The sequence below is a fragment of the Pyrgilauda ruficollis genome, unplaced genomic scaffold, assembly GCF_017590135.1.
Source record: "Pyrgilauda ruficollis isolate IOZ18807 unplaced genomic scaffold, ASM1759013v1 scaffold29, whole genome shotgun sequence".
NCBI classification, from domain to species: Eukaryota; Metazoa; Chordata; class Aves; order Passeriformes; family Passeridae; genus Pyrgilauda; species Pyrgilauda ruficollis.
In genome coordinates this window covers 15,068,581-15,095,861 of record NW_024524266.1, presented here as the reverse complement: position 1 = coordinate 15,095,861, position 27,281 = coordinate 15,068,581, and the positions used below count along the sequence as shown (strand labels likewise).

Genomic DNA, 27,281 nt, shown 5'->3' with positions numbered 1-27,281 from the left:
TTTTATGTTGAACCTATCTTAAAAAAGGACATGAAAGCCAGCACATATCAGTTGTGCTTTTCTGAACTTAAAATTTCTTTATATGTGTACTATAGAATTAACACATAAATTTTTATGTAGTCATTAACCTGTCTTTAACATAGCAAAGATGTAACAGCTACCATTTTAGTCCCACTTCAATAAAATGACTTTTGCACACCAAAATACTGCCCACAAGTAGAACTAAGATGAACATGAACCTGTGGTTTTATTGTTGTGTGGTGTCTCTGTAGTTATCAGTGTCTGAGTTGTCCTCAATAAGGCCACAGTTAGTCTTGTGCCATAAAAACAGCACTAGAACCAATCCTTGATCTAGAATATAAATGACAGTTTTTAAGTGCCCTGTAGTACAGTAAATAACTAAAAAATACAGAATGCTGTATTTGAAAGTATAAAGAAACTCTTCCTACTTTTTTTTTTTTCTGGATTCCCAGGACATTTTTTGGAGTTGGTAGCTGCAAGCAATATCCCTCTATGCTTCTTTTGCTGACTTCAGAATTCCAAGGCTGAGATAGCACTAAGCAGGGTTTTTCAAAGTGTATTTGTTTACAGCCATGTGTGTCTAGACCTATCATGCTGCATTCTGAAACTTCTGTTTTTAAACCTTTGGGGAAATGTGACTGTTAAGAGTAATTTTATTCAGACATAAGAGGAAAAAAAAAAAAAGCCATGAAATTTAACAGTGAGAAGTAGTATTTTTTTCCCCCTTGAACTGAATGTACAGAAGTTTCCTGAAGACTACAATCCAGATCCGAGCTTTTGGAACATATGTATTGGCCTCTAAGGTCTGTCACTTATTTATGGAGGTTTTCTTAACTTTAGTTAGGCCCTTCACAAGAGTCTGCTTTTACAGTGTCAGATTTGAAACTGGTGCTATAAAATTGGTATTGCAAGTCATAGTTTCTTCATATGTCTGACTACTTCTTTGAATTGCTTGCTTCCTATACTTTTGCAGGAAATGAGAGAAACCTTTGAGGCATTTTCATTTCCTTTCTGAAAGGGACACTGCCTGTTTTCAGCACTGGACAGAACGATGTGAGGAGGTTTGGGTATTCAGAAGTGTTGAGTTCCCATACACCATGTTCAGCACTAGGGCTTTTTTCCCTTGCTGGTGGCACTGAAAACACAGAATATACCCACAGCAGAAGCATATGGTGTTTTGTAATGCTATTATAATGAGTACCATTGAAATAAGAAAGATTTGACATTTCCTCCGAAGAGTCACTGTTGCAGAGGCCATTGGAAACCTGTAACTCTGCAACAAGCAGACATTAATTAATGCTGTGTCACAGTGAGATTCCTATTGAAGTGTTTATTATACATACATTAGAGTGATGCAAAGTGCTTGGGTTAATGTAATTGCAGTCAATTGTCAACAAATTAATAAGGATTAACCTACTTTTAAAATACCTTTATGATGAGATATTTCTTTTGGGTTATTAAGCTGTGAGGTCACTAGAGGAAAGATTTTAACATGCACATTCTTTGCTGTTATGAGTTAATATGCACACTTTTCTATAACTTCAATGTAGTAGTGTTTCCATTTTAATAGGACAAATCTATTAGCTTCATTTATATTTATTCCCATAAGAGTTGATAGAATGTCTAAAAGCTGTCAAGGCAGTATCAGCTGATTTCTAGGAGAAGTAAAAATAGAACTTGATTTTGACACTCAGACTCTTACAATATGAAGCCAAATATTAAGAAACATCTACTCAGAGAATTGACTAAAAGTTATAGAAGCAGAACTAAACCTTTCATATGCTGTTTCTGAAGTGTAATTGAGCATATAAATATGAAGGTGGATATAAATTCAGGCTCTTTCAATGAAGAGAGCTTTCTCATGAAAATACTAGATTTGAGAATTGCCATAGCAACAGTGCTGTTTCAGAAAGGTACTAACACTATATATTTTCACTGTTATATTTCCATTTCAATACATTTTCCTTAAAATTACCCATTTTCTGGACTTTGTAATGTTAAGGGAGTGTCATACATGTGTGCTAGCTCCAGGGTCTCTGAAGAAAAATATTTAGCTAAAAGGAATTGGTGTGCAAAGTCATAAAATGGCAACCTAGCATTTCAGAGGCAGCATGTATCTGAATAAAAAGCAGTGATAATATAGCAGTGAAAAAGTAGTGTAAGATTTTTTAGTGTAAGTCATATCCTATTTATCTTGTTTTTAATTATTTAATATAGTTTTCTGATTTGTTGGAGACACAGGGAAATCACTTTTGGCAATTAGTAGTAATTTTGAGTTTAAGGAGGAAGAAAAATATATTTTTGCATTTAATAGTGTAATTTATTTAGCAATTAAACCATAAACATTTGGCATATTTGAGGATATGATGAGCTAATTTGGTTTTTGTGCTATATATGATGTAAATAAATGAATTTTCTTGTAATATTTGGGAAATGTGCACTTTACCTTTGTTCTCAAGAAATATATTTCAAATATATTCTCTCCAATTTGCCTGCAGTAATGTATTTCTTTTCATTTATTTTGAATTAGCAAGGCTTCTATTGCAAGGCTATTCTTATGTCCACTCTGCCAGGAAGCTAAATTACCTGAAGACACAGCAAAGAATATATAATTATCTAGAGCATCCTAATTGCTCTAGTTATATTTTTAAGTTTAAAAGGGGCAGCAAAACTGATCTCTTTTGATGGCCCATAGAGTGGTTCAAGTGGCTCACAAAATGACACTTACAAAAAAGATAAATCTGTTTTTTTTTTTTTTTTTAATCCACATTCTATATTTACAGTCCTCTTATCTGGAATTGGTATCTCCTCCATTAAGTGTTTAAATTTTTATCTTTTTTCACAGACTTTAGTGGGATTATTCCATCCCTTCTGTAGCTCTGAATATGGAAAAAGTCTTGTCCATTTGCCACTGCTGTGGTCTCTCTGGTGCTAGAACAAGTTATTTGCTGTTACAAAATATCCAAGTTCCATAAGACATAAATAATGTCTAAACTGAAGTTAAAGAGTTGCAGACTTATAAAATAACAACTTTAGTGTTCTTTTAGAGGCACCACCAATATTGAAGTAGCAAGGGCAAGACAATCTGAAAAGACAGCATTAAATTCTCTTTAGCTGAATTTTTGCTTTTTTTTTTTTATAAAGTACAAAGGGAAATTCCACAATGGGAAACATTTTTATGTTTATCCTAAACAATGACAGAACCTCCTTTTGTCCACTGACAATTCTTGTTTCTCAGCCACAAAAACAGGTTCCTTCTTTTGAAATCCGTTTTCTACACTGAGATCCAGCAGACCTCAGCTGTCTGCTAGTGCAGGATATTCATTCAGTATAAGATGTTCCTTTTGCTAAAGGCCATGACCTTCAGATTCCTGGATTTCTGATTTTGTATTCAACACAAACCTGACATACAGCATGTGTTGACTTCCTTGTCTTGAGGACAAGTTAGCTGTAGTTAGGTTTGCAGTTAAAAGACAACTGTCTTTTAGAGGGGTGAAAAGTAATTTCTAATCTATACAAATTGACTGTTTCCCACCGCTGATACAATTATATTAAGGTAAATTGGGAGGCAAAATGGAAAGCATTTGTGTATTTGGTAGTGTATTTATATTTTCAATGAGTACAACTCATGACCTCTAAGTAAAAGGGGCACACACAATGCCTTATGAAAACCAGAAACTGCTTAGGTATAACACCAGACTGAGCTAAATTCAACTCTGAATATTAAAAAGTGTCCTTTATCCTTTTAAAGGAACATTCACTGACTACATGAATGCACATGCTTGTGCATGTGCTTACACTAAGAATGTAATAAAAGCAATGAAAAGAAATTAAGGATGCTTGAAAAATCATTTTTAAAGGTCTATCATAAAGCATGATCATTCCTGCTATGTCACATGAGACAGTGGAAGACTATTTTTTTGTTTATTTGCAGTTCTCCTGGTTTCACTCCCCTCCTCTTCCTCTGCATAACACAGCACCATTGCAGCTGTTGTGGAGTTGCAGATATGCCTAATTAATAATAAAACAGAGCAGCAGCCTAAGAGCAGACTTTCTGTGCCACCAGTTAGAGGATCCTGGCCATGTGTGTGCTCTGGGCAGCTTTTACAGCTGGTGCCAAGAGTCAGGACTCTGATAGCCCCCGTGGCTCTGGTGGCATTCAGAAAGGGCTGACCTTTTATGTTTCACGTTTTGTCCATGAACCAAGACCTCTCACACCTGTCTGGGCTGGCCAGTTGCTGCTGTTCTGTCAGAAAAGGCTGCTGTCAAGTTGTGTTTGCTCAGTTGACCCAGGGCTACCTGGGTCATTCCTACTTTTTGGGCAGCTTTAAAAGTTTTGTTGGGTTATATCTGTAAGTGACACACCATGTGCTTGGCCATCTGTTGTTTGCATGCCTTATTTTAAGGAAATATGTAGACCACTTAAAATAAGAGCGCTTCTATTAAAAGTAGCATTGTACCCATGTTTTCCAAGCACACCTTGGTAGGTAGAGCTGAGCCAAGTCTTAGTCCTCTTAAAATTGTTGTGCTTACAGCAGTCTTGGTGAGCAGAAAAAAGCAAAGAGTGGTAGATGGATTAGAAATCAGACTTTCATGTCAGTGACTGTCAGTTTTACTGTCTGTCTAGAGTCAAATCAGGTATTAGAACTCTAAAAATGGCTCTAAAACATCTAAAACATACCTTAAGGCACCTTAACAAGATACCTCAAGGTATGTTTTTTTCTTTTTTCACTTTTTATCAGGAAGGGCACATAATGAACTATAGAATGTAATTTCTTGGCATCAGCTTGAAGCTGAATTTTGTAATTTCCAAAGATGTTAGCTTTGGAAGAGCATTTTAGAAACTTTCCGTATGAGTGTGATCTTGGAAGTGTCTGAAGATTGAACGGACAATAAGGAATCTTATGCTATAATTAAAAAAAAAAGTTTTGTTTTGTTATCTTCTCTGCTTTCTCATGTCTCAGAATACACTGGTGACCAAATGGGAGCAAGAGGAGAAAAAAAAAAAAACAGCTCCCATCCTACCCCAACTCTGAAGGGATATACATTTTATATGGTTGGGCCTCAAGATCTGGCAAACTCCAGTATTTCCAGTTCAAAAAGAACATTTTTAATTTGATGTTAGGCCAAATAAGACCAGAATGAAAAGTTCTCTAAATTACCCAGAAATTAGGCACACTTTGGCGCTTATTGATTCGTCTTCTCACTTTCAAAGACTTTTACTAATCCCTAGGAGCTTCACCAGGACAAGAAATCACAAATTCCAGAACTTTCAATCCCAGAAGAAACCCACCAGCCTTCGGTGGTATCATTTGTTTCCCTTACCCTGAGGTGACCTGGAAGTAGCAGAGGCTGGGGAAGGGATGTCCTGGTGAAGCTGCAGTCCCCAGGAGAGGATTTGTGTTTGTGTGCACCTTGCCAGCAGCCAAGGCATTCATCAAAATCCCATCTTGAAACTGGCAAAACTTTGTTGAGCCTGAGGCCTCTCTAGAAAGGCATTTCTGGCAGTGTGAGTGGTAAATGACTATGAGAACTGCAGGCTACAGGAGATTTTGTGAGCAGAACACATACTGCTTGATTTGCCAAACAGGCTGCTTGGTCTTCTCTTTCATTTAAGTATGACAAGTAAAACAAGCTCCACTAATCAAGTTTCTTAATCAGATAATTGCATATATTTTGGCATCTTGATTCAGTAAAAATGATGGAATGCTGGCAGACTGATGTCACATAAAACAGATTTGAGCATTACATTAGTGCCACACTCGTGGATTCAAGGCTGGACACGATGCATAAGAACTGGGACTTCAGAGACCCTGGAGGCACTTTTTCAGAAATATCCCTTTTGCCATCCATTTCCAGACAGCTGGATGCTCAGTTCTGGAGTTAACATCACTGCTGGTGCTAGACTTTAAAAGGCTGTGGGTACATGCCACCTTGTAACCTGATCTTTTAGAGATTTCATAATGTAAAGCCAGTGACTCCATATTGCAGCATATTCCTTTTCTTCATTGTGAGTTGGGTTGTTTTCTCAGTCTTTTTTGCAAGTGGTATCTAAGCTACATTTTTTGTTCTTTGTTGCCCTTCTGCTTTTTGTTACTGCTTAAGCAATAGCTGCATTACAGTACTCCTCTACGCAGAATAAGGATATCATTATTAATTATTATTTACTTGATTTTATTTTAGTAACAAACCCTTTCTTTTAAAGCAGAATAAAAATGCTTTTTCCCCTCCTCTTTTGCTGGTTTTATGTATTGAAAAATGCTTAACAAATTTATCCTTAATTTTTTAACTTGAAATAATGGGAAAGAAAAAAAAACAGCATTGTAGGGTTTGCATAGCTGCTGACTTAATTCTACTAATTTCTTATGTAGTTCAATTTGTAAGAAAAGCTTTTAAATGCAGTAAGTTGAAGTATGAAATATATGGGGTTTAGATGTATTTTTTGTATGTACATTAAACATTTGAGTTAAGTTTGTTTCAAAGCTTTTTCATTACATGCTGCATCATCAGAAGAAAGCTCTTAAAATGTGTACTCTTGTGATCTGAAGTTGCCTGGCTTCCCTAAATATGCCAGCATGTGCAAGATATGCTTTGAAATTAATAATATTGAAAAACAACTCAGCAGTTGTATTTGCCTTATTTAATTCCTGCTGAGATGATTATGCTTCTATTAGCTGTGCAATTATATTGCACAGCTCACTTGAAGTATCTCAAGCTGTAGCTTTTTTGATTCTGACTATTTTAGCACTTCACAGAAAACTTCAAAGGTTGAACCACAATGAATAGATCTTACAAAACTATTTATGTTTCTGACTTTGAATTACATTGGCTAACTTCTGTCTTATTTATTTTTAATAAGCATCATGTTTAATTGTGATATTTTTGCATGTGAAAAGATGTGTTTAGACAAATATAACACTATAGAGGTTAGATACATGGAAATGGCCATGTGACCATTGAAGATTTCTATGAATTTCTATATGAAGCTCTACTTTTAAATATTCCAAGTTTACAAGTTTTGTCTAGGTTTATTAAAAATAACTGCAGGTAGAAACGAAAGCCTAAAAAAGTTGATGTTTGAAGAATGAATGAACATAAATGGAGGTTGGACCTCTTTAGGGGTCTAGTTTAAAGCAGGGATAATTTGTGGAAATTCAGGTCTGAAATGCTGGTGCACCTTGTGATTGTACAACTAGATTCCATTGATTAAATGTCAAAGTACCAAACCACTTGGATATTGGTTTGGGATTTGTGTTAGTTTTAATTTAGGTGAGTACTCCACATGGAGGAATAGTGGTTTGGAGGATGGTAGCCAATTTAATCTTAGTCTTATTGAGTAAATTCTGTTTGTAACCTATAAATATTAGAATATCTTAATGGAATTATATTGCTTTTCTGACGGGCTTTTGGTGGTATTTGTTGGATTGGTCTTTTTTCCACTAAGTTTCTGTCTTTTTGCTTCATTTTATTCAATACTGGACAAAAATGTGAGTCCAAGCAAAAGAAATAAGTATTTAAATCTCTGAGAGATATAATTTGTACAAATTCTTTAGCAAAGATATCAAAAATAGCACTGATATGAAACAAGAACTATAAAAAGTAGTCAGAATGACTTTTAAAGAGACAGTGTATAATGTTATACTGCTCCATGAAAAACAGCTAAATTTGCAGTTTCTGAACTTTCTACAGTGAGAAAAAAATTCGATGAAGGCATTTGTTTACTCCATAATATATATTGATGTGATCTTAGATTTAATACCCAAACAGAATCACCTTATAAATAAACTATCTGAAGGCATTTTTAATGTGCTGTCAAAAAAGTCTAGATCCAAGTTCCCATTGGATCTATCCTCCCAAAGCGTATGCCCATTTCATTTTGTGAGTTGTATGTACTTTTGGAAACACGTGTTGGATTTCAGCTTGCATTTTGGATGTATCTGTAAATTGTGAGTGATAAATTTTCAGAAGTTATGAGAAGTGGCTCTAATCAAATAGTGCCATAGCAGTAAGGCTATTATACATAACAGGGGATTTCTAGTTCACAGTTCACAAGCATTTTCAGAAATTCTGAGACCTTGCACACATGAACAGAATAGGCACAGTATCTTATGCAGAGTGCATCCAACATTTCAATGCTGCATCAGATTTAATGTGCATATACTTTGAGACTACACAGCACAAGAGCAGAGGTTATTCAGGATTTTTGTCTGTACTGCCCTTGATGAAAGCACTTAGACAAGCAAACTCCACTGCATTGTATATACAGGATGTCACTGCATATTTAATCTAAACAGAAGTGATTTATCCCTGCAAATTGTGGAGAAGAAAAGTGGTATTGTCGCATTTACAGGCACAGATTTCAAAGTAGAAGTGGAGAATAGATTGAAGAAAAAAGCTGGACTAAACCAACATATTGACTCCCTTTGAGCAAATTTCCTTGAGACCAGCAAGTTTTTGGAAGCTTCAGGCTGGAAATTTTCACTTGAATCTTGTGGACATGAAAAAGATCAGAGGCTTATTTAAAGAAAAAATACTTCAAATAGGAAGGTGGCTAAAATACAGTCAAGAGCAAAATGTGCAGAAATTTCTGCTGGGAGTGACAGCTTTGGTGAGAACTTGAAGTCAGCTGCGTGGATTTTATTTTTTGCAGACCCAAAAGAATGCATTCATGAATTCATCCTCCCCTGTTGGCTGGGACTGGGGGACCTTTTGGTTGTTTGGGTTATTTTCAAGAGAGTTGAGTGTGTGAGTGTGGTAGGAAAACTTGAGGGTTCTTGCCTTTACAGCCACTTTAAGGACATAATGGGACTGCTACCTTTGGAAGGGTTCTTGGGAGCTCTGTGGTGGTTGAGAAGCTCTGCTGAACCAGCCCCAGAGATATGTGCCTGAAGAGCAAAAGTCCTGGTGTGGGCTTTGAAACAGCTGGAATATCAGAGAGAAAGTTTCCATTTGACAATGCCTGAGAGAGGCTGGACTTCAGAATGACATCCATCTATAGGCATATAAGGGTTATCCTTTTAAAGATGTGTGGAAATCAAGGGATGAAACTCATCAAACTCAACTCTCTTGTGAGGCTGAAACTGCAGCAGGTCATGACTTGGTGTCCATTGCATCCAGGGGTAGGAAAATTTTGCTGCTCTATGACACAGGTGGCTACAGGAATAAAAATTTGGAATGTGATATTCATATAGATGATTTCAATATGATGGGGTTTTGTGGATTCAGAAGTTTGGGAGAAAAAAATTCTAAAAATTTGTCTAAGAACTGTCTAAGACCCCACAGCAACAGGCTTGGAACTAGATTATCTTCAAGGTCCCCTTGCAACCCAAACCATTACAGCATTAAAGTAGTGAAACTAGAAATGAAAAAATATGGAAGGCAAAGCCCAGACTGATGTGAGTAGCTGTCAGTGTTGAGTTTTGCTAAAGTGAGGACAACTAATGTGTGACTAATATATCTTAACAATGGTCAGGGGCATGGACAATGATAGAGTACTTTACACATTGCAGGTAGAAGATTCAAGTAAAATATATAAAATCATACTTTTTCAATGTGTGTCATCTTTTTAAGTGGGTCAAATTATGAATTAGCTAGAGGGAGAAAGCAAATAGATTATTTTGTGATGCTATATGTGGGAGAGTTTATTAATAAATCTTAAAGCAGTGCACCTACTTGCTTCCAACATGCAATTTTGAAATTGCCAGAGTATAAATTACTGCTGGTGAACTGGAACCCCAAATTAAGGAAACACTTTTCAACATTTAAAACATTTCAACATTTAAAACAATCACCTGATCTTAAACATAACTTAAGGAAGTAAATTTTATGCTCAGGATTAGGCCCAGGATAGTTGTCAGAGCTTTATTTTAAAATAAAAGAGAGCTTTATTTTAAAATACAATATGTGAAAAAGTTTCATATTGTGAAAAAAAAAATAAATAAAATAGGAACATAAATAACCCAAATTAAGAAGAATGAACAAGATGAAACTCTGTCATCCAAGGCAGGAACTTATCACACTGGACATTTAAAAAGTAGAAAGTTTTCTTCTCCCATCTGTACAAGGCTTTCTTAAATTTATTTCCATACACATATGTTTTAAAAACTGTACTTGCTAAAAGTTAATGTTCTTGTTACTATTTTTTCCTACCTGTCAGCTATGGTGTCAGAAACTATATGGATTTGTCTATTTTGTATAAGAAAATAAATATTCCAAATGATCTTCAGGACAGATTGCTCAGATTAACATTAACACTAAATGTTCTTTTGAACATTTTAATGAAGTTTAAAATAAATCTTGCATTTCCAATAAGTTGCCAAGTACTGCAGGGAAGAAAAAGTCCAAAAGCAAGTGTAAGATTAAAATTGTTGCTGAAGCTAGTACATGTTAGTAATTAAAAAAGACAGTTGGTTGCCTTTTTCATTTCCTTTTTTTAAGCTTAAGAACCCACTCCTGCTGTGCAGAGTTAGAAGTCCATCCTGCTACCTCTTTTGTCATGAGTACTTTTGCATGCACATAAAGGCACAGATTTAACTCTTCGAGGCTGTTGGAAATGCACACAAAGCTACAGAGCCCCAGATGTACAAACATGAAGTGCCTTGTAAGAAATAATTTCTTTATATCCTTGTCATATAAAGCTAAGCCTGCTTTAGACAATGAAGTAAGCTAAATGATTTATGTGCTGGCCTCCATTTCTTATCTGCAACTTTATTGGGGTTTTCTGGGGGGACTTTTATGCATTTTGTATTTTTTTTTGTCTTGAATGCAGATCTTCTCCATAGAGGACAAACCTCAAAGATTGATAACAAATGCAATTTCTCGTAAAGCCCTTCTCTCTTCAACTATTCTGACTAAAATATGTTGAATTAATTTTCTGTTTTCCTAATTATTTTTTTAAATTCCATCCTCAAAGGGATACAAAGACAAAGAAAAATTAGTTTCTGCTGTGCTATTTAAGAGTGTAACTGCTATTGAACAGTAGCAAACAAAGTGGTCTGAGCAAGTGTGTATAAAAAAGTAGGATTAATAGTGGTAGGCTTTTAAAAGATCAAAACTTGACAAGACAAAATTGGTTATTTGACAGTTACAGAATTGGCAATTAAAAAGAACACAGCAAGTATCCCTTTTCTGAAGACAGGAACATGCATTAAAGCTGGCTTGTAGACTTTATACTTCATTCAGCCCTTGCCAGTTTGTATAGAAAGGTCCACAAAAGAAATAGCTGTCCGCTGAAGTTTGAAGGGTGAAGCAAGATGGAAGAAAAATTGTTTGCAGTGAAACAAGAGGTCAGTAGAAGCTTAGTGGTTCTGTTGTGAAACAAAAAGAAGTTAAATATCAGGAACAAATTGCCAGACAAGGTCTTTCTTATCAAGGTGTAAATAATTTTTCTTTCTGTAAAGGTGGTAATTGTTTGCTTATAGCATAGAATTATTCTGGTTGTTTTATGCTGTGATGGCACATCACAAGCTTTAGCTAATTTGCTTTTTGCCTTTCTCTCTGGTGTGAATTTACTGATATGCTGAGCTGTAGATTATATTGTCCAAAGGAGTCTATTTGTATATTTCAGTGTTATGTTTTATTTCTTCATCAGTTCTAAACTATCTTTCTTCTTCTTCTTCTTCTCCATTCCTGTAGATATAGTAGACACCCACTACAACATCTTTGTTTTCCAGCCACCTAATCCTGGCCCAGAGCCTGTGCACCACATCATCACTCACTGTAGGGACCTCACACCTGAGGTGTGACACTTCCACCTGGCCTGCCCTGCCTGTCCCTCCTGAGCAGCCTGGAGTTCTCCAGCCCAGAACTCCAATCCTGGGGAATTTACCGTAGTGAAAAAAACCACAAGCCAGTGGTACCAAGAACAACTGAATTTTGCCTATCTCAGAACCTGTGCTTGGAAACTTGTTAAGATAGAAATTATTTTCTTTCTCAGTTATGTTTCTTTAGGAAATTATTGGAAAATCACTGAGCAAAGAAGCTTAAGGACATCTTCACTGCAACTTATCAGAAAAAAACCCCCAAACAAACCCAAAACCCCAACAATACCTATTCCTATGTGTACTTGCATCTTTCTGAAAGGAATTTTCCTTTTTTTAGGTGGGACAGGGATAGCCAAACTTCTCTTCATGAGCAGTTGCAGAAAGGCATGCTGGTGATGTGGAAGTGTTATTTTTCTGGTGTAACATCCTCAGTGGTCTTAATTTTCTGTTTTTGTAAATTCCAGAAAATTTTATTAACGACTAATGAATGCTATGATCCCAACACAATGCTGGTCTTAATCATTAAATATTTCAAGTTGAGATCTCTGTTGAGGGTCCTGTAACTTCAGTGACAATTTGCATATTAGTAGTAATTTTAACATTTTTTTTCAATCACAGGTGAAAGAAATCTCACTAATGAAACAAATCACTGTCTCTTGCTGTTTATTTGGTTTATAAAAGATGAAAATTTGTAAAAAATAAACTTTTCTAAAACATTCTTCAGATTTTTTTTAGAGATTATTGTTAAAGAAAATTTTAATTTTGTTCCACGTTCCCTTTCCTGATGCTTTGAGAGGCTACCTAGAACAGAGGCTACACAGTGTTAAAGGAATAAAGTAGGTATTTATTAAAAGGCCTTCAAAGGATACACCTTGAGCAGTGCAAGAGCCTGGCTGTAACTCTACCCAAGCTGGACCCCAGATGGACTCCAGGTCATGAGTTTTCACGCTTTTATAAATTTTGGTCCATTTACATGTTGGGGTTAATTGTCCAATTACAGCTTCAGGTTATGAAATCACATCCTCACAGGCTGATCTCCTCAATTCTCCCTTGTTTGTACTTTTTGGGCCTGCGAGAGTGTCCTTGGTTCTCAGGCTGGAAAAGGATTGTTTCGTCTGACTAAACTGTGAGGAGAACTTGCTAACACTTTATATGAAGTGCAGAGGCACAGACTAATGCAGTACGGAATCTGGAAAATGTGAAAGCTAAAACTTACGGCATCACTCCAAGTCAGTCATTCATAAAATGTTCCTATTTTATTCTGGATGGGATTTTCAAGTATAACTTTAAGTGAAACTCAGAGAACAGTAGTTTCTAGGTCTGAGGTACCCCAAGAGTCAGTTAAAAAGAACTACTACACAGCAGTCTAGTAATTTCCCTCTCTTCCTTTTGGGTTGTATTTGTGTTGGGTTGTTGGTCTTTTTTTTATATCCTAGCAATCAGTAATAACTTCAAATACCTTCATTTAAGTCTCAGCTTGTAAAAAAATAGTAGCAATTTTAATTAACTTTTTAAAAGAAAGATCTGCATGAATTTTGGCTTTTTACAATAGGATATAACTGAGCCATTGACTTCCTAGCTGTCAGGGTGCTCTTTGTAATTTTCAGGAAGGATCTAAAAGTAAAATGCCTCAGGTTAATTCCAAGTCAAAGAGAATTTCAAAAGTCTAAATTTTTCTTGAAACAAAGTTGCTGAGGTTTTACCACTCATTGCCAGAAATCATTCTAATGCTGTAACTGCAGCATTCCAATTGCTGTATTTATTTCCCCATGACTTTCAGGGAATACAGTCACACAATAATGTTGACATTAAATAACTGAGAAATGGTATTTGGATTAATTGTACTCTTTAAACAAAGATGACATGCAAAGTCAGATTATACAGAACAATAAATGTAAAGGAAACTGAAATGTTTATTGTCCCTCTTTTGAGAGGACCTGCAATGGAATTTATAGAAGTCTATTTTCTATTTTAAAGGAATTAGACCCAAGACTTTTCTGGGTTATCCAGGGATAAAAGAGATCTCCTTGGTTTAAGCTGGCATTCCCCTGCAGGAGACCTGAAGGATGACTTGCACATGGTCTTCTCCTCTGTAATAGGCAGCCTACAGCTGCACATCCAGGGAGAGCTCAAGTTTTGGAATTACTACAAAGGTAGAACTAGACATATTGCAATAGCAGGCAGAGTGCTGCCTCTCTTCTAAAGCAAGCCTTTTGTGCTGGGGGGAGTTTGTCAGATAGATTTAGTCCCTGAGGGACTGCTTTGAACAGCAGGGAAAAGTTGTTCCATCCAGTTTCACAGTTCCTTCAAGGAACTCTCTTTTACCTACAGAAGCCTGGCTTCACTGTTTAGTGCCCATCAAACATTTTCCTTCCTGCTCTTGTATCCTTTTGAGCAGACCCTTAATCCTTCTGATTTTATAGTTTTCACAACAGAGATTAAAGCAGCACTGATTGATAGAAAGCTAATCCTGGGCAATGGTTACTTTTCTATCCCTGAATTTGGGATGCTGTCTTCGGGTCTTAGGGATCACCTGCTGTTGTTGGTAAATCAGCGCAGGCTGTGCTTCAAAGCTCACATCCCATCTGCATAGAGCTTGGTGTTGTGCTGAACAGACTGTGTGTCTGATTCTTGGAATTAACTGTGACAGCAAGATCATTTTGGCAGATGGTTGCTGTGGCATGTGTATAGGTATATTTGAAGGATGATGGTGTTATTCTATTTCCTGATGATCATACCTTTGCTTATGAAAAAACGTTTCCTTTTGCCTCTTTTGGTTTGTTGTTGTTTTTGGGGGGTTTTGTGTTTTTTAAAATATGCAAATATATGAATTGTAAAGTCATTCCTTGGTTGTTCTTTCTTTTTTCATTTCCTTTAATCTAAGATAACTTCTGCATACCAAGCATGTCCTTTGGCAAGTAAATGAATGTACAAAGAGGAAATGTAAAAGGTTTGCCATATTTCCTTTTTCATCAGCTCCTAAAATTTCCTTCTACAGACTATTTTATTTCATTTTGTTTCTTATAAGGCTGCATTCCCTTGAGATATTGTTTAAGCAGCAACTCATGTCTGTCCTCACTTGCGTGTGCCCTGGGCAAACAGATGCAATTGCTGAATAACAGGCATCAGAACTCTGAGTGTCAGTGTTTGGTTTTCAGGCTTTCAGCAAGATTGCAAAGGGAACACAAAGCTCCACTGGGAAACTGAGCATCAGTATTTCATTTAGTGGTACAGTTAGATTATGAAGCACTGTGTGTGAAATGGTGTTTTTTTTCAGAAAACTCACTGATGTGGAAAGGGAATTCTGAATTTTATTTATTACCAAGTCCAATGTATAAAAGCTGTTTGAATATTACAGACAAATTCTCAAATTTTAATTTCAGATCGAGCTTTTTTTTTTTTTTCCTCAATTTTATAAAAAGTACTGTGGTAACGGAGGTGAGATAAATAAGCAAGTTTCCTTTTCCAGGAAGCTCCTCTCTTATAAGGTTGGTCAGTCATGAAGTTTTCTCACAGTTAAGAGAGGAAGGTAAGCTTTTCTGCACAGACAGAGGTTTTTGTATTAATGTGAATGAGCTGAATTTCAGTTTAACACAATAGGCATTTCAGATAAAAACAGTGTATCTGAAAGGAAGTTTTAATCTCAATGAGACCAACCACGGAATGAGTGCATGATGCAGGTGCATTATTATCCCTTGTTCTGTGAGTATTTACTGAATAGCAACATTACTGTCAGTTATGAATAGGTCTATGCCATGAGAATTCTTTCTACACAACATTGATTATATGTCAAATAGGTGTAGATAGAAGATAATAAGTGGCATTACACTGAATAGTGTGACTATTACTATGAGTGCCTTGAGGAATATTACGTTCATCCTTTTTCAGCCATAGTTTGCCTAATTTCATCTTTTAAACCTCTGGGATTTCTTATGCTCATTTCACTGGGTATGAAATTTCATAAACTACTTCTGGATATAAGTAATATTTTTACCTCTCTCTCTCTCTGTCTCTTCCCTCACCTCTAGCCTGGAATTCCTGTTATTAGGAATTCATATGCAGATATCAGCATGTAATTGTTATGGGAATTATTTTACACCACTTCCAATAAGATAGGAAATGTATCTTTTTTTTTCAAAGATACAAAACATATCATGTGTCTCTTCTTTTGTGCTTAGCTTTCTGGGCTTAAAATCCATACACAGGTCTTTTTAATTCTCTCACGAAAGCAATGATGATACTTCAAAGAGGATTATAGGAAAAAAGAGATCTTATTTCCATAGGGAACATGTAACTTCTGGGTTTGTTTCTGTGAGCAAACTGTACTCCCTGACACAAAGGTAGAAACTATCCCTCTGTGATCACTCACATATTACACAATAACTCAGATACCCCTGGTATCATTTCCTCACATTCTTTTTCATTCACTTTTTTAGGTACAAAAGTATTTTGAATTAGTGGGTATTAAATTTTGCAGAGTTTTCTAAAAATCAGAAAATGATATAGTGCAATTGGCAACTTTGTGAGAACAGCAATTGCTGTGGATGCAATATGAACAAAGTTTAAAAATTGCTTTATCAGCGGAGTAGAAATAGTTGGTGTTAATCCCAAGGGAATTCAAAATAGGTTTTTTTTCTAAAAGTGATGCTTCTTACTCTGAGCTTGATACACACAGATGTGAGAACTAACAAGTGTGTGTATGGGGTTTATGTGGCCAGGTTTTGGTAGCAGGGGAGTTATAAGGTGGCTTCCATAAGGGTTGATTTAGACTGGAGATGAGGAAGAATCTTTTACAATGAGGGTGTTAAAACACTGGGAAACGTTGCCCTGAGAGGTACTGGAAGCCCCAGTCATGGAAACATCCAGGGTGAGGCTTAACAGGGCTCTGAGCATCCTCCTATAGGTGAAGATACCCCTGCTCATTGCGCGAGGGTTGGACTAGATGGTCTCCAAAGCTCTCCTCCAACCCAAGCCATTTTATGATTTCATGAAAGAGTGGGAGGAAGATGTTTTAAGAGCTGAATTTATGTCTTATTATCCTAATCTGATTTGACTGGTAATAAATTAAACTAATTTTCCCTTGCCAAGTCTGTTTTACCCATGATGGTAACTGGTGAGGGATCTCTCCCTGTCCTTACCTTCATCCAGGAGCCTTTTGTTTTATCTTCTCCCCGCCAGCCAGCTGAGGAGGACACCTGGCATCCAGAAAGGGTCAACCATCACAGTGTGCGTGAGCAAGATGTATTTTTCTCAGAATTTAATTAAGTATGGGGCTTGTTTGTTTGTTATTAATGTTTGTTGTTTTTGTTCTGATTGAATCTGAAGAGAATTGGGGGGGGGTGGGCGACCATTTTCAGATGGCTGCAGTTCTGTTTTAACTGAACTTATCCTGCTTCTGCTGCCTCCTGTCAGCAGGGTTCATACAAAAGCAAGTGTTGTTGGTATCTTTGGGTGTGTCACACAAATGCCTTTCAAAAGCCTGTTGTATATACAGTTGCTGCAAAAGCTACTGTGGGAGTAAAACAGTTATGGCCAGCTAGGTTTCCACAATAAGTGTCCTTTTAATTTAATTTTCTTTTTCATTAAAATACGACTTTGTCTCTTGAGAAGGAGTTAGCATTCATTATGAACAATAAACTGACAGTCAGTTCTTTTTTGTTGCAATCTGATGTGTTGTTTTTGACAGTGTCATTTCCAAGATTGCCTGTGGTACTACGCAGTGTTCTTCAGCACACTTTTTGGCTTTGGGTGGTGTAACTAATGTGGCTGGACTGCATGTTTGAGCAAAGTCTTCAGCTTTCTGAGCTACTTGAGCTCTGCTTCCAAGTGTATTCCTGAATTTTATGTATATGTGAGACCTTAGGTTATTTTATGAACTGTTTTCTGAAGAAGTATCTCACAGTCATGTGTTTGTGTCAGATTTAGTGTATCATTGAGACCAATGAAAAAAAACATATCCAAAACTTCTGGATATGAGAGTGACTTTGATATGATCAGCAGTGAAGTCAAGTACTTGCAGTGTCCTGTGTCAGCAATTTATAAAGTGTTTGATAAGTAATCTTGACCAAAGAGCCATAAAAGCAATTCCAGGGTATAAACCTGGGACTGGATGGAATACTTTGGAGTGACAGTAGGTGAAGAGGCATATTTGATCTCTACAGAAACCTCAGTAGGACCATATGAATTTCCTGCAGCACTTAAGATCTGCCTGATATAGTGACTTACTGACAAGAGTGAATTCTGTCTTCTGATAGCATATCTAAGCTTTATGAATTCTTATTTAAGTTTAAAGAGAAAGAGTCGGATTCTGGATGGGAAGGGTGCTTTTTGTTTCTTTGTTTGTTTGTTTAATTTCACATGTATTTGCTCTATTACCTCCATTACTGTATGCTCACCTCTGTTCCTTCATTAGTACCAAGTATGCTTTAAATGTGTGCATTTCATTTTTCTTACCTTTTGCCCTTGAGTCTTGGAGCTGGTTTTCTTATCTGGATCTAGATGAAAATACTAACGTGACTTGACTAGTATGACTTCTGAATTAAAATAATTTAGTTTTTATTATGATAGTGGAATTATTTTTCTTTTACTGGAATGAAGGGAAGATAGAAGGAACAAGTATATTTCTTTTCAATTGGTGGATTTGAGAAACTCAGTGATTCAACTTAATTAATTTTTTTAATGTCAAACTGAAAAACATGAACAGAAGTTAGTTTTCACCCCCAAGCAACTTGTCTCCTAAAAAAAATATGTTAAGACACAACTTTATCTCATGTCAGATTTTGCTGGTGATATCATTATTTTTTTCAGTGACATTTGCCATTTTAACCTGATACTGCATTTACTGTGGGAGTACATGCATCTTGCTAGTAAATCCAAGAAAATACCAAATAATTATTTTCAGAATGTAAATCTTATTCAGAGACCCCTTGATGCAGGAGTTATGTTCAATTTTGCTTTTGAATTCTGGCTGCAGCAAAACATGGTTAGACTGCCACGGAGAGACCAATCAATATGATAGTTAAAGTTGCTATTTTGAAGGATATTGTTAAAAATTAATTCTTTTTTCTGGTTCTGAACTTTTGCCAGTTATTTGCTTTTTTCAAGACAGTCAACATACATTATTAAAGCACCTAAAATAAATCATGCAGAACATGATTCTGATGTAGTTCAGCTTATTGAGAAAAACATAAAGCTATGGAACTTCTTAGAGCTGAAAACTAATGAGGATGGACCTTTCTGTCAAATTCCTTCCCAGTGCAGCTCTCCAGTACAGCAGCAGTCGGAATGTTTGAACACCTCAGAGGGCAGGGTAGCAACAAATCAACATTTTAATTCATTTAATTAATTTCACCCATTTTAATTCAGCTGTTGAGTTTGGGGTATTGACACAGTACAGGTTTAAAGGTGGAAGTCATGGTGTTGTGGTCAGAGTTGGTGTGAGCAGGAGGATTTGGGGTTTGAGGGTCAGAAGGGAAAGCCCACGGAGGGAGGCGGTGGCATCACCTTCCGCACAGGACGCTGCAGTTGGTGGCAGCTCCTCTCTGCAGCCACCCTGGTCCTGAGCCTGACAGCTCCTTCTATTGCTGTGCCAACCCCCTTGGCAGCAGCTCTTCAGGGCTAACTGAGCCTCTGTTGCATTTAGAGGGGAGTCCATTTACACAGGGAGAGGCCGTAAGTGGTGACTTTGGCCTGTTGGCTTCTCACTGAGTGTTTAGACCCGTGGTGCCCCTCACACTGAGCAGGCTTGCAGTTAAAACATCAGCAGTGAGATAAAACCAACTTTCCTCGTGGCAGTTTAAACCCAGGTCATGTTAATAAGTAAACCAACCAACACTTGGCGAATTCTGTCTCGTTGTGACAGGAACAGCCAACATCAATTGTTGAAGTGACTTTGATAACACTTGACTGCTGCACAGCAGCTTTCTCTCTGGGGAAGCGTTGCTGACATCTCTTGCTTAAAGCCTAGGAAGTCAGAAGATCCTGAGGCCACCCTAGCATGACCTGGATTTCCACTGAAAATCAAGATGAAGTGTTCTTTTGCCCTTTATGCTGCCCAAGTGCCTGCCTTTCCTGGCCCTTTCTCAGGACAGCTCCAGCAGGAAGGATTTGACACAAGTAGTGCAGAAGCACTGGGGCTTTTCCCACGTTGCCTCTTGCATAATGCCCACCAATTAACCTGTCCTTGATTAAGAACAGTTAATTGCAGTGGATCTTGTATGCTCTTAGAGAAGAACACCTGAAATAGTATAAATTCCTAACTGAAACCTAATCACCTACAGAACAATAAAAACTCCTTCTAAAAGGAGTCCTAAAGCCATAATGGTTATTGTTCTGCTTGATCCACTTGTTGTAATGTGCAACATATGAGGCCTCTAGTTTCTGCTTTATGGTTTGGGTTGTTCTCTTTTAAAAAGATTTTGTGGTTTTTTAATTAATTGAGAATTGCGTTGTGGAACTGATGTATCAATTTTTTTTCTTCAGACATCAATGATGGTAGCAACAAAAACTTTAAATGTCAGGATAATTTTTTTAAAAAGAAAAGAAGATTGCAAAAAATTATTTGTAATGGAAGAAATTAGGATAATGCTTTGAACACAAATAATTTCTTTCAAGTATAAAATGACTTCAATTTTTGTTTTAAAAGGCTCTGAAAGAGGATTGTATATGTTCATGTATTTAGGGAAGGATGAATGGGTGTATGAGTATCATAGGTGCTAAAACATGAAATACCTTATTGTTACATGTTGGTGTACTGTGAAACAAATATTTCTTTATGTACAAATATTTTTTCTTCTAGAAAAGGTAATTTGTAATTAATAGATATCAGATATTTTTCACTATTGGTTGGTAAAAGAAAAAAAAAAACCCTGTCCTTCTGTCTTTCATAAGATTTTTTTTTTTCCTCCAGATCTAGAGATAGTTTTCAACCTCTCCAGGTATGTGTGGTAAAAGGAAATCAGTATTAATTTGAAGTGCTGGAATGTCAGCAGAACTAAGAGAGGCAAATGCTCTGCAAACTATGCAACAGGATTTTAGGACCTTGCATGAGTAAGTGGAAGTAAATGTTCCTGTAGAGGAAGATACTCTTTGTGCTGTTGCTGCTTGATCTCTGGAAAGCGAGGAGAGGAAAAATTAGACATACTGAAAGTAACAGCATAATTATTTTGCTGCAGGAAGGTTGTCAAAAGATTGACAGGGTGAGTGTGCTGACAGCATGTGCAGGTGGAGTGGGATCAGACATTCATTGAAGTATGGGGGTTGGGATGTGCATATTTGGTGGGAGCAGACCTCCTTCTAAAACCCAGAAAACTCTGCTGGTTTGTAATGGGCCTTATGGTTCTGCTTTCAGAAAATCATGTGTATGATTCTATGCACATTTATGCTGTTTCCCTCCTACTCACTCTAATCTCAAATACAGATTTCAAAGGCAGATAGCTGAGCCCATTCTTAGACATCTCAGTAGAGGTGGCTGATTTTCTGACACATAGAACACTTGCAACTCCTACTTGAAAAATGTGCTTTGTTTGCCTTGTTGGATTGACTTGCCTGAAAGAGAGTACAGGCTATGTTAATAAAATACATATTTATATTTTACACCATACAATAAAAGTTCTTCATTTCTGTGTCTACAAGGAATTTTTCTTCATTAGTGTAACCTCAGACTAACATGTTTCTTTCTATTCAGGGTTTCCATCCTTGGTATAACGACAAGAAAAGTAGACAGTGAAAATAATAATTTCCATTGAAGTCACTATTATCAGAATAGGATATATTCTTTAGACAAGGATCAAACCCTAAATGAAACTGTAAATGAAGAAAGATTTCTTTAAACATTTGTTTCTTTATTTAATATATTTATTCATATTTTCATTACATGTAGATGAAAGCAGGAGTTTTCTCAGTCTTCAAAAAGCATATCCAAGAAGTCACAAATTCCTTCCAAACACATGAAATTAGCTAATAATTGAATACAAATTAATTGCTAGAGGTCTCAAAAAATTTATTATTTTGTTATGATCAACGGAGAAATGTAAGACCTTGTGCTATGGGCAAAAAGTCAGGTCTGTGAATAAATATCTGCACACTAAGGCACATGTATATTCAAATGATTGTGTTAGTGCTCTTAAACAGTTACTATTCCAAAGCTGAGGCAGCCCAAGGTAAATGAAATCAAGAAGCCCACACTGCATTTGCAGTTACTGTCAGCAAGAGATTGCTGCATCCTTAGATGCACCATGAAGTCCCTTGCAATCTGAATATAACCCAAATTGAAGGCTCTTTTGCCTGTTTATAAAAATAATATTTTCTGAAAACACTGCCCAACTTGCTAAAGAAAGCTTTTTTTAATCTTCTGTTAGATGAAAGAAGCATTTTAATATGAAGTTTGGTTACATCTTTATTCTGGGACTTGCAGAATTTTAAACCCTAACAATGACAGATGCAACATACACAGATTGCTTTCTGCAGGGCAAAGTTATACTTTTGGCTTCCATTCATCAGCACTTGATTCTCTTTTGGAGGACTAGCTCTTACCCTTTTTTATCTTGAAAAATGTGTTGGGAAACCAGAAATGCCTTAATTATATTCATAAGCTTATCTTCACAATGGAAAAGACCTTTTTATCGTTCTTTTTAATCAAGTCATTAGCATGAAACTCAGAGATGTAATCATACCAGACTGGAATTGGGGTCATGCCATAGGCCAGCTGAATAGGAGGCTTCTTGGCATGGTGATGTATAGCCATTTCACAACAATGCTTTTAACTCAGTAAATCTGCCCTTTAATTATATTTTAAATCTCATTTGAGAAGTTTTTATCATTATGTAAATTTCCCAGTGAATGGTCTCATTCTAAAGACTCAATAAAAGTTTTGCTTATGGACTGGGAGAGAAAATTACTTAAAAGCTTGATGGGGTAATGGGGAGCATCAAAGAAGAAAAAAAAAAAAAAAAAACCAAAAAGCAAATCTAACAACCAGTTTTTAAAATAACTGTGACATTTAAAAGAGAGAACTTCCAAGGGACCAGAAATGCCTAGCAAATCAGCACAACTGCTTCACTGGTTTGTTCCATCATTAATCTAAATCATAGCATCTTCAGATACAAATGTTCTCTTTCAAAAAATTTTGCATTTCTTTCTGTTCCAATGGTAGCAAAAAGCTCACAAGGAGAGACTGCTGTAAAGCCTAGTGCAAACTGACTTCTGTTCCCAAAAACAAAAGAAACAGATCAAGTGCACCTTGCACTGAATCTATCACTCAGGGGTTTAAAATGCATTTGATTTGCTGTGCCCTTAATTCAACATCTCCAGAACTGTAACACTCACAAAACTATCCCTCTGTCTAGCAGACAGGAGGCTAAGCTGTGATCCTGAGAGTGGTGCCATGTGCATGGATTTCTGTGCCTCCCAAGGCTGCTAGAGTGTGCCAGGGCACTGATAAAATGTCTCAAACTCTCTGAACCCTCACACGGAGTTTATGCTTTAGGCAGAAACAGAAATTTAGAGGAGTTTAGATGTAATTAAATGAAATCAAGTGGGATAATTAATTTGAAATCCAATTGCTAAACTGCTAAGATGTGCTTTACAGAGCTGCAAATAGAGGAGAACTAGGGTCCTTTAATTTCTTTAAATTATTGCATAATTAATTTTCTCTACCTTGTATAAAAGATAAATGTTTTGTCATCTGCACTGCACTGATTTCCATGTTTTCCATGACTCACCTATAGTCCAAGACAAAGAACAAATTTCTTCTTTCTAGGGCTTCATTTTACTCCCAGACTATCAATCCCTCTCTGGTGTATTGCCAAAATAATGGCAGATTTTGACATGTGTCATGTCCTTTATATGTCATGTCTATATATTGCATGTGGGATATGAAGGATACTGACACTGATTAATTGTTTCTGCTAAGGCACCTCAAACCACATTGAGTTCTTGCAGTACTAGCTGTGCTGGGTGGAAGCTGACAGAGCTTTGAATGCATTGGATTTCACAGCAAGAGCTCAGCTGTGCTCAGCAGGGCTCTGTGTAAAATAGAACCTGTGGAGCCACAGGTGAATTTCTTCTGCCTACCAAAAGAAAGAGGGCAGTGAGGATCTGTGCATTCCACGGAGAATGGGAGCAGGAATGCCAAGGAGGAACTGAATTGGGCAAGTGAGGAACACACCCATCCCCTAGCTTTTTGGTAGCATTGGGTGTGCTTATTTACCATGCTAGTGTACTTCTCTGAAATCATGTGTAGCAGTTGCAAGAGCTCAGGACAAAAGTGAAACAGCCAGAGCAACTTTCCTCACCCCATTTTGCCCAACAAGATTGTTTTCCTCAAGGCAAAATGCATTTCATCTCTCTATCACCCTAGTTCTGTGTCTTAGCTGCACACTTATTCTATAGAATAAAATAATGTAAGCACACATTTTTAAATGTGTAGAAACCTCTAATACATGTTCAGTTCAGTTTTTACAAACAAATATTATGGTGCCTTTTGTCATCTAACTGTATAGTTCATCTTAATAAAGGAGGACTTCACTCAGCACCAAATGGAGTTGTTCTTTCCAGGCAGTTCAGCTCACTCTAGGCAGTAACTTGTGATGAAAAAGATGCTTTTCATTTTGCTCTCTGCTCTTTTTAAGAGCAGATAGCCAATCTTTTTTCAGCACAGTCTCAGTAATAAACACTACAGCAAAATGCAGCATACACTCCAACTGTAACTCAGTAGAATTATACCAGCATTGATTTTTTTATCCTCTGTAGTCTTTTAATGTGTTTGAACACATCGGAAAATATGAAAGGGAAATAAATAATATATGTTTTGTCTATATGCTGTGCTTCTTGGTATGACATGTAATGGCAGCATGCTTTTGCAAATATTTTAGCAATTTTTGAGATTAAATAGCTCTTCCTGCTATACTGTTGTCAAGAGAAAGAATTGTGTTTTTCGAATATGAATTTATTTCTTTCAGAAAACAAATAAAAGGTGTATAGATCTTTTTCTTATATGTTCTCTGCTTCTCTTGGGATCTCTAAGTGTCAAAAAGAAAGGTTCTGAAATGCACCAACCTAAATGGAGAAAATATCATTGTTGTTGTCTTGCTTCTTTGTCAGTGTAGGCTTCCTGCATAGCTGCAGTAAACTGCTTTTGGAAGCATTAGAAGCAGTGCAGTATACACAAGTAATTTGGAATAATGAAAACTCAGTCTTGAATATTAAGCTTTTGATAAGAATACTTCACTTTTCATGATCATTGTCCACTTAACTGTCCAGATGTGTTGTGATACTATGTGGTATTCTGAAATAAAAAGGGATGTGGTTTGCTTTTATTTTCTGAATTATGTAAGTGTCTGGAGAAATAAATAAAAGGTGTAGACTATAAGACACATTTTCTAAACATGAGAAAAATGTGGAAAGGTTTTTTTTCCTTCCATTTTGTCTTATATATTGCTATGAGTGTATGTGTGGTAAAACACCAAGAGGGCATGGATTTGACAGCTTCCTACTGTGAATGGTTATTCAACATGTTTCATGGCACATGTTCTTGCCAAGGAAAAGGAACAAGCTTGTAAGTTTGGTGTTTCCATCACTACCCTGAAAACTAAGAATTTTGTGCTGGTAGTGCATGTAATTCTTTCATCCATTAATGGATTTATTGTTTATTAAATGTAGGAGGACCTTAGAACTATATAGACATTAACAGTTAACTTTTTTTTCTGTGGACTTTATCCTTTCTTACACGTTATTTCAGCTGTTTACATCAGTACTGTTATACTTCACCTAGTTTAAACAGTATCTCCAAATACATTCATGGAAAGAGAGAAATTTGGTAATAGAGTATTCTTCATTCAAGTAAACAAAAATGAAGTATCACAGCTGGAAGTTGAAGCTAGCAACATTCAGACTTGAAATAAAATAATATTACTTACTTGAAATAAAATTTTCAAGTAAGGACATTCATACCTGGAATATTGTACATTTTTATGTAATTTAATAATGCCATTTTTAAAATATAGATTTTCTTAACAACAATAAATAAATATGTTTATAATACAGTTGCATTCTGCAGAGTTACCTCTGATGTACATCAAACTCATTCCTAAGTACTTTACTGCTTGAACGACAATAGATAAGTAAAATAGAGATTCTTGGAGAAGGATTCTTACTCTGTACCAAAGATGTTGCTAGCCCTCCTTAAAACTTCCTCAAATATTATAATGGTCATTGCTGTGAAAGGTATCCAGTTAAGGACATTTGGAACAGCAGTAGGTGAGCAAGGGCAATCTATTCATGATTCAGTGCAGGTAACATTGCACTTAAAATATCAAATAAAACCAATTCAATTAAGAACACACCAATTAGACAGATTGTGTGCTCCCCTCTTTCAAAGTCATTCTTCTGAAGAAAATTGCAACAAATTTCCATTGGGGACTCTCTGTGATGCTTAGTTAGTGCTGGGTCTTGTTCTCAAATGCCATAAATCATTTCCTCTTCCCCACTTTATCTTTAGCACTCTCATTTCAGGCAGCAAGAAACGATCACCAGAAATCTTAGTGCTCCAGCATCTCAGGAGAAAATGTGGAGCTTTATTCATGATTCAGTATTTCTTTGTGTCTTTGTGTGCTTCTTTGTTTGAAAGTAAAAGTACTTTTGTGCAAATGTGGCTGCATATAAAGTACATGTGTGCTCATTCATGTACGTGTTGGAATTATTATTATTATTATTATTTTTATTCCATTTAATGACCTTGATTCAACCACTGTTCTCTGCAAATGAATCTGACCTTGTGGAGCTGCAGCATGCAAACGTCTTGGGGAAGGGCAGCCAGCATACAAAGGCTGCATTGAGTGTGTGGGCAGGCAGGAATGCTGGTACCAGGCAGCTCTCTAAAGAATGCTCTTTTGGCAGAAACAGCCGTGCTAAAAATGAGGGGGAAAAAATGAATTCAAAATTTAGAGCTGGCCTGCAGTTACGAGGCGATAAGAAAAGTTGGCTGTTCAACATGAGCTGCCAGTTGCATATTCCAGGTCCTTGCTATTCTCAGGCCCTCCTACAGCCGTGGCCCCAACCAGTGTTTTGATACAGCACAAAGTGGCTGTTTATTGCTATTGACTGCTGGGGCCTGTGCTCCAAAATGCGTTCTGTCAACAGAATCTAAGTGAACTTGGCATTTTAAAGCCTGGCTGCTGCAGACTCCTAGATTCCTTGGAATTGCCATGCAGCAGGACCAGTGTTGCAGTCCCCAGCTCAAATTGAAAATGTTGCACAGGAAGACGTACCATGTGCAGGTCAGATTTACCTGAGATCCTGAGGGTTTTGTGGTTCTTTGCTTTTCCCACATCAGCACATTTAATATATCTTATCCTTGCTTTGTTGCCTGTCAAAGGCTACACCTTTGGCTTTCTAAATTTTGTTCGGGATGCTTCGTATGGGAAAAAAAGGTTATATTCAATGCAAATGGCCTTCATGTGAAAGGGAAACATGGCTTTGTATACAGGACATGATATTGCT

The 27,281-nt window shown here is 36.6% G+C and overlaps 1 protein-coding gene across 8 annotated transcripts in view; it reads left to right on the top strand.

The window, feature by feature from the left end:
• DMD (dystrophin) overlaps positions 1–27,281 on the top strand; it is a 1,148,466-nt gene that overhangs the window by 925,101 nt on the left and 196,084 nt on the right. The gene's annotated exons all lie outside the window — the stretch shown is intronic.